Genomic DNA, 7462 nt, shown 5'->3' with positions numbered 1-7462 from the left:
TCGGATGGCAGCCTACACAATAAATAACTAATATTGATAACCATCTAGATGTCACCTTGATACATCGGCTCAATGGGGAGGGCATGAACAACAACCCCACCGGGAAACAGCGCCCTTCACTCCCGCTTGCTGTTGCCAGGCACTACTGTGTCCAGGCAACAGGAACCTAGTAACCAGAGGTGGAATAAACCCAAATGCAACAGGAACATCTACCTAGTAGCCAGAGGTGGAATAAACCCAAATGCAACAGGAACATCTACCTAGTAGCCAGAGGTGGAATAAACCCAAATGCAACAGGAACCTAGTAGCCAGAGGTGGAATAAACCCAAATGCAACAGGAACCTAGTAGCCAGAGGTGGAATAAACCCAACTGCAACAGGAACCTAGTAGCCAGAGGTGGAATAAACCCAAATGCAACAGGAACATCTACCTAGTAGCCAGAGGTGGAATAAACCCAAATGCAACAGGAACATCTACCTAGTAGCCAGAGGTGGAATAAACCCAAATGCAACAGGAACATCTACCTAGTAGCCAGAGGTGGAATAAACCCAAATGCAACAGGAACCTAGTAGCCAGAGGTGGAATAAACCCAAATCAACAGGAACCTAGTAGCCAGAGGTGGAATAAACCCAAATGCAACAGGAACCTAGTAGCCAGAGGTGGAATAAACCCAAATGCAACAGGAACATCTACCTAGTAGCCAGAGGTGGAATAAACCCAAATGCAACAGGAATATCTGCCCAGTAGCCAGAGGTGGAATAAACCGAAATGCAACAGGAACCTAGTAGCCAGAGGTGGAATAAACCCAAATGCAACAGGAACCTAGTAGCCAGAGGTGGAATAAACCCAAATGCAACAGGAACATCTACCTAGTAGCCAGAGGTGGAATAAACCCAAATGCAACAGGAACATCTACCTAGTAGCCAGAGGTGGAATAAACCCAAATGCAACAGGAACCTAGTAGCCAGAGGTGGAATAAACCCAAATGCAACAGGAACATCTACCTAGTAGCCAGAGGTGGAATAAACCCAAATGCAACAGGAACCTAGTAGCCAGAGGTGGAATAAACCCAAATGCAACAGGAACATCTACCTAGTAGCCAGAGGTGGAATAAACCCAAATGCAACAGGAACCTAGTAGCCAGAGGTGGAATAAACCCAAATTCAACAGGAACATATACCTAGTAGCCAGAGGTGGAATAAACCCAAATGCAACAGGAACCTAGTAGCCAGAGGTGGAATAAACCCAAATGCAACAGGAACATCTACCTAGTAGCCAGAGGTGGAATAAACCCAAATGCAACAGGAACATCTACCTAGTAGCCAGAGGTGGAATAAACCCAAATGCAACAGGAACCTAGTAGCCAGAGGTGGAATAAACCCAAATGCAACAGGAACCTAGTAGCCAGAGGTGGAATAAACCCAAATGCAACAGGAACATCTACCTAGTAGCCAGAGGTGAAATAAACCCAAATGCAACAGGAACATCTGCCTAGTAGCCAGAGGTGGAATAAACCCAAATGCAACAGGAACCTAGTAGCCAGAGGTGGAATAAACCCAAATGCAACAGGAACCTAGTAGCCAGAGGTGGAATAAACCCAAATGCAACAGGAACCTAGTAGCCAGAGGTGGAATAAACCCAAATGCAACAGGAACATCTACCTAGTAGCCAGAGGTGGAATAAACCCAAATGCAACAGGAACATCTGCCTATTAGCCAGAGGTGGAATAAACCCAAATGCAACAGGAACATCTACCTAGTAGCCAGAGGTGGAATAAACCCAAATGCAACAGGAACATCTACCTAGTAGCCAGAGGTGGAATAAACCCAAATGCAACAGGAACATCTACCTAGTAGCCAGAGGTGGAATAAACCCAAATGCAACAGGAACATCTACCTAGTAGCCAGAGGTAGAATAAACCCAGATGCAACAGGAACATCTACCTAGTAGCCAGAGGTGGAATAAACCCAGATGCCACAGGAACCTAGTAGCCAGAGGTGGAATAAACCCAAATGCAACAGGAACCTAGTAGCCAGAGGTGGAATAAACCCAAATGCAACAGGAACCTAGTAGCCAGAGGTGTAATAAACCCAGATGCCACAGGAACCTAGTAGCCAGAGGTGGAATAAACCCAGATGCCACAGGAACCTAGTAGCCAGAGGTGGAATAAACCCAAATGCAACAGGAACATCTACCAGTAGCCAGAGGTGGAATAAACCCAGATGCAACAGGAACATCTACCTAGTAGCCAGAGGTGGAATAAACCCAGATGCAACAGGAACCTAGTAGCCAGAGGTGGAATAAACCCAGATGCCACAGGAACATCTACCTAGTAGCCAGAGGTGGAATAAACCCAGATGCCACAGGAACATCTACCTAGTAGCCAGAGGTGGAATAAACCCAGATACAACAGGAACCTAGTAGCCAGAGGTGGAATAAACCCAAATGCAACAGGAACATCTACCTAGTAGCCAGAGGTGGAATAAACCCAAATGCAACAGGAACATCTACCTAGTAGCCAGAGGTGGAATAAACCCAAATGCAACAGGAACATCTACCTAGTAGCCAGAGGTGGAATAAACCCAAATGCAACAGGAACATCTACCTAGTAGCCAGAGGTGGAATAAACCCAAATGCAACAGGAACATCTACCTAGTAGCCAGAGGTGGAATAAACCCAAATGCAACAGGAACCTAGTAGCCAGAGGTGGAATAAACCCAAATCAACAGGAACCTAGTAGCCAGAGGTGGAATAAACCCAAATGCAACAGGAACCTAGTAGCCAGAGGTGGAATAAACCCAAATGCAACAGGAACATCTACCTAGTAGCCAGAGGTGGAATATACCCAAATGCAACAGGAATATCTGCCCAGTAGCCAGAGGTGGAATAAACCCAAATGCAACAGGAACCTAGTAGCCAGAGGTGGAATAAACCCAAATGCAACAGGAACCTAGTAGCCAGAGGTGGAATAAACCCAAATGCAACAGGAACATCTACCTAGTAGCCAGAGGTGGAATAAACCCAAATGCAACAGGAACATCTACCTAGTAGCCAGAGGTGGAATAAACCCAAATGCAACAGGAACCTAGTAGCCAGAGGTGGAATAAACCCAAATGCAACAGGAACATCTACCTAGTAGCCAGAGGTGGAATAAACCCAAATGCAACAGGAACCTAGTAGCCAGAGGTGGAATAAACCCAAATGCAACAGGAACATCTACCTAGTAGCCAGAGGTGGAATAAACCCAAATGCAACAGGAACCTAGTAGCCAGAGGTGGAATAAACCCAAATGCAACAGGAACCTAGTAGCCAGAGGTGGAATAAACCCAAATGCAACAGGAACATCTACCTAGTAGCCAGAGGTGGAATAAACCCAAATGCAACAGGAACATCTGCCTAGTAGCCAGAGGTGGAATAAACCCAAATGCAACAGGAACCTAGTAGCCAGAGGTGGCATAAACCCAAATGCAACAGGAACCTAGTAGCCAGAGGTGGAATAAACCCAAATGCAACAGGAACCTAGTAGCCAGAGGTGGAATAAACCCAAATGCAACAGGAACATCTACCTAGTAGCCAGAGGTGGAATAAACCCAAATGCAACAGGAACATCTACCTAGTAGCCAGAGGTGGAATAAACCCAAATGCAACAGGAACATCTACCTAGTAGCCAGAGGTGGAATAAACCCAAATGCAACAGGAACCTAGTAGCCAGAGGTGGAATAAACCCAAATGCAACAGGAACCTAGTAGCCAGAGGTGGAATTAACCCAAATGCAACAGGAACATCTACCTAGTAGCCAGAGGTGAAATAAACCCAAATGCAACAGGAACATCTGCCTAGTAGCCAGAGGTGGAATAAACCCAAATGCAACAGGAACCTAGTAGCCAGAGGTGGAATAAACCCAAATGCAACAGGAACCTAGTAGCCAGAGGTGGAATAAACCCAAATGCAACAGGAACCTAGTAGCCAGAGGTGGAATAAACCCAAATGCAACAGGAACATCTACCTAGTAGCCAGAGGTGGAATAAACCCAAATGCAACAGGAACATCTGCCTATTAGCCAGAGGTGGAATAAACCCAAATGCAACAGGAACCTAGTAGCCAGAGGTGGAATAAACCCAAATGCAACAGGAACATCTACCTAGTAGCCAGAGGTGGAATAAACCCAAATGCAACAGGAACATCTACCTAGTAGCCAGAGGTGGAATAAACCCAAATGCAACAGGAACATCTACCTAGTAGCCAGAGGTGGAATAAACCCAAATTCAACAGTAACATATACCTAGTAGCCAGAGGTGGAATAAACCCAAATGCAACAGGAACCTAGTAGCCAGAGGTGGAATAAACCCAGATGCCACAGGAACCTAGTAGCCAGAGGTGGAATAAACCCAAATGCAACAGGAACATCTACCAGTAGCCAGAGGTGGAATAAACCCAGATGCAACAGGAACATCTACCTAGTAGCCAGAGGTGGAATAAACCCAGATGCAACAGGAACCTAGTAGCCAGAGGTGGAATAAACCCAGATGCCACAGGAACATCTACCTAGTAGCCAGAGGTGGAATAAACCCAGATGCCACAGGAACATCTACCTAGTAGCCAGAGGTGGAATAAACCCAGATACAACAGGAACCTAGTAGCCAGAGGTGGAATAAACCCAAATGCAACAGGAACATCTACCTAGTAGCCAGAGGTGGAATAAACCCAAATGCAACAGGAACATCTACCTAGTAGCCAGAGGTGGAATAAACCCAAATGCAACAGGAACATCTACCTAGTAGCCAGAGGTGGAATAAACCCAAATGCAACAGGAACCTAGTAGCCAGAGGTGGAATAAACCCAAATGCAACAGGAACCTAGTAGCCAGAGGTGGAATAAACCCAAATGCAACAGGAACCTAGTAGCCAGAGGTGGAATAAACCCAAATGCAACAGGAACCTAGTAGCCAGAGGTGGAATAAACCCAAATGCAACAGGAACATCTACCTAGTAGCCAGAGGTGGAATAAACCCAAATGCAACAGGAACATCTGCCTAGTAGCCAGAGGTGGAATAAACCCAAATGCAACAGGAACCTAGTAGCCAGAGGTGGAATAAACCCAAATGCAACAGGAACCTAGTAGCCAGAGGTGGAATAAACCCAAATGCAACAGGAACATCTACCTAGTAGCCAGAGGTGGAATAAACCCAAATGCAACAGGAACATCTACCTAGTAGCCAGAGGTGGAATAAACCCAAATGCAACAGGAACATCTACCTAGTAGCCAGAGGTGGAATAAACCCAAATGCAACAGGAACCTAGTAGCCAGAGGTGGAATAAACCCAAATGCAACAGGAACCTAGTAGCCAGAGGTGGAATTAACCCAAATGCAACAGGAACATCTACCTAGTAGCCAGAGGTGAAATAAACCCAAATGCAACAGGAACATCTACCTAGTAGCCAGAGGTAGAATAAACCCAGATGCAACAGGAACATCTACCTAGTAGCCAGAGGTGGAATAAACCCAGATGCCACAGGAACCTAGTAGCCAGAGGTGGAATAAACCCAAATGCAACAGGAACCTAGTAGCCAGAGGTGGAATAAACCCAGATGCCACAGGAACCTAGTAGCCAGAGGTGGAATAAACCCAGATGCCACAGGAACCTAGTAGCCAGAGGTGGAATAAACCCAGATGCAACAGGAACCTAGTAGCCAGAGGTGGAATAAACCCAGATGCCACAGGAACCTAGTAGCCAGAGGTGGAATAAACCCAAATGCCACAGGAACCTAGTAGCCAGAGGTGGAATAAACCCAGATGCCACAGGAACCTAGTAGCCAGAGGTGGAATAAACCCAGATGCCACAGGAACCTAGTAGCCAGAGGTGGAATAAACCCAGACGCCACAGGAACCTAGTAGCCAGAGGTGGAATAAACCCAGATGCCACAGGAACCTAGTAGCCAGAGGTGGAATAAACCCAGATGCCACAGGAACCTAGTAGCCAGAGGTGGAATAAACCCAGATGCAACAGCCTGAAATGTGGCAAAAGGTCGCAAAGTTCAAGGGGGCCGAATACTTTCGCAAGGCACTGTAAGTCCAGGATTCAGAGGTTGCAGAAGGAGGTGTTTAGTGTCAGGGTCCTTAGCTTATTGAAGAGCTTTGAGGGCACTATGGTGTTGAACGCTGAGCTGTAGTCAATGAATAGCATTCTCACATAGGTGTTCCTTTTGTCCAGGTGGGAAAGGGCAGTGTGGAGTGCAAAAGAGTTCCTGTGGATCTGTTGGGGCGGTATGAAAATTGGAGTGGATCTAGGGGTTTCTGGGATAATGGTTTTGATGTGAGCCATGACCATCCTTTCAAATCACTTCATGGCTACAGACGTGAGTGCTACGCGTCAGTAGTAATATAGGCAGGTTACCTTCGTGTTCTTGGGCACTGGCACTATGGTGGTCTGCTTAAAACATGTTGGTATTACAGACTCGGACAGGGAGAGGTTTAAAATGTCAGTGAAGACACTTGCCAGGTTGGTCAGCACATGTCCCGGTAATCCGTCTGGCCCTGCGGCCTTGTGAATCACACAATGCTCACATCCACATCCACATTCACTTAGTACTCTAGAGCTCTGTCAGAGTCACCTCCCTGACCAAGGCCCTTCTCCCCAGGTTGCTCAGTTTGGCCGGGCGGCCAGATCTAGAAAGAGTCTTCTTCCATTTTAGAATGATGGAGGTCACTATGTTCTTGGGGACCTTCAATGCTGAAGACATTTTTTGGTACCCTACCCCAGATCTGTGCCTCGATACAATCCTGTCTCGGAGCTCTACAGACAATTCCTTTGACCTCATGGCTTGATTTTTGCTCTGACATGCATTGTCAACTGTGGGACCTTATATAGACAGGTGTGTGCCTTTCCAAATCATGTCCAATCAAATGAATTTACCACAGATAGACGCCAATCAAGTTGTAGAAACATCTCAAGGATGATCAATGGAAACAGGATGCACTTGAGCTCAATTTCAAAGTCTCATAGCAAAAGGTCTGAATACTGATGTAAATAAGTTTCGGTTTTTTATTTTTAATACATTTCTTAAAACCTGTTTTTGCGTTGTCATTATGGGGCATTGTTAGTAGATTGCTGGAATGTCCACCAAAACTGTTGCCAGATAATTTAATGTTCATTTATCTATCATAAGCCGCCTCCAACTCATTTTAGAGAATTTGTTAGCGCGTCCAACCGGCCTCACAACTGCAGAACATGTGTATGACGTTGGGTGAGCGGTATGCTGATGTTGACGTTGTGAACAAAGTGTACCACGTTTGCAGTGGGGTTATGGTATGGACAGGTATGGACGGGCAACAAACACAGTTGCATTTTATCGATGGCAATTTAAAATGCACAAAAATACCATGATGAAATCTTGAGGCCCATTGTGAGACCCATTTTTCTTTTTTTTTTTAAGATATGTGACCAACAGATGTATATCTGTAT

The sequence above is a fragment of the Oncorhynchus kisutch genome, linkage group LG4 (assembly GCF_002021735.2).
Source record: "Oncorhynchus kisutch isolate 150728-3 linkage group LG4, Okis_V2, whole genome shotgun sequence".
In the NCBI taxonomy this organism is placed as follows: domain Eukaryota; kingdom Metazoa; phylum Chordata; class Actinopteri; order Salmoniformes; family Salmonidae; genus Oncorhynchus; species Oncorhynchus kisutch.
The sequence above is the reverse complement of the archived record's forward strand: the minus strand, read 5'-3'. Positions refer to the sequence as shown.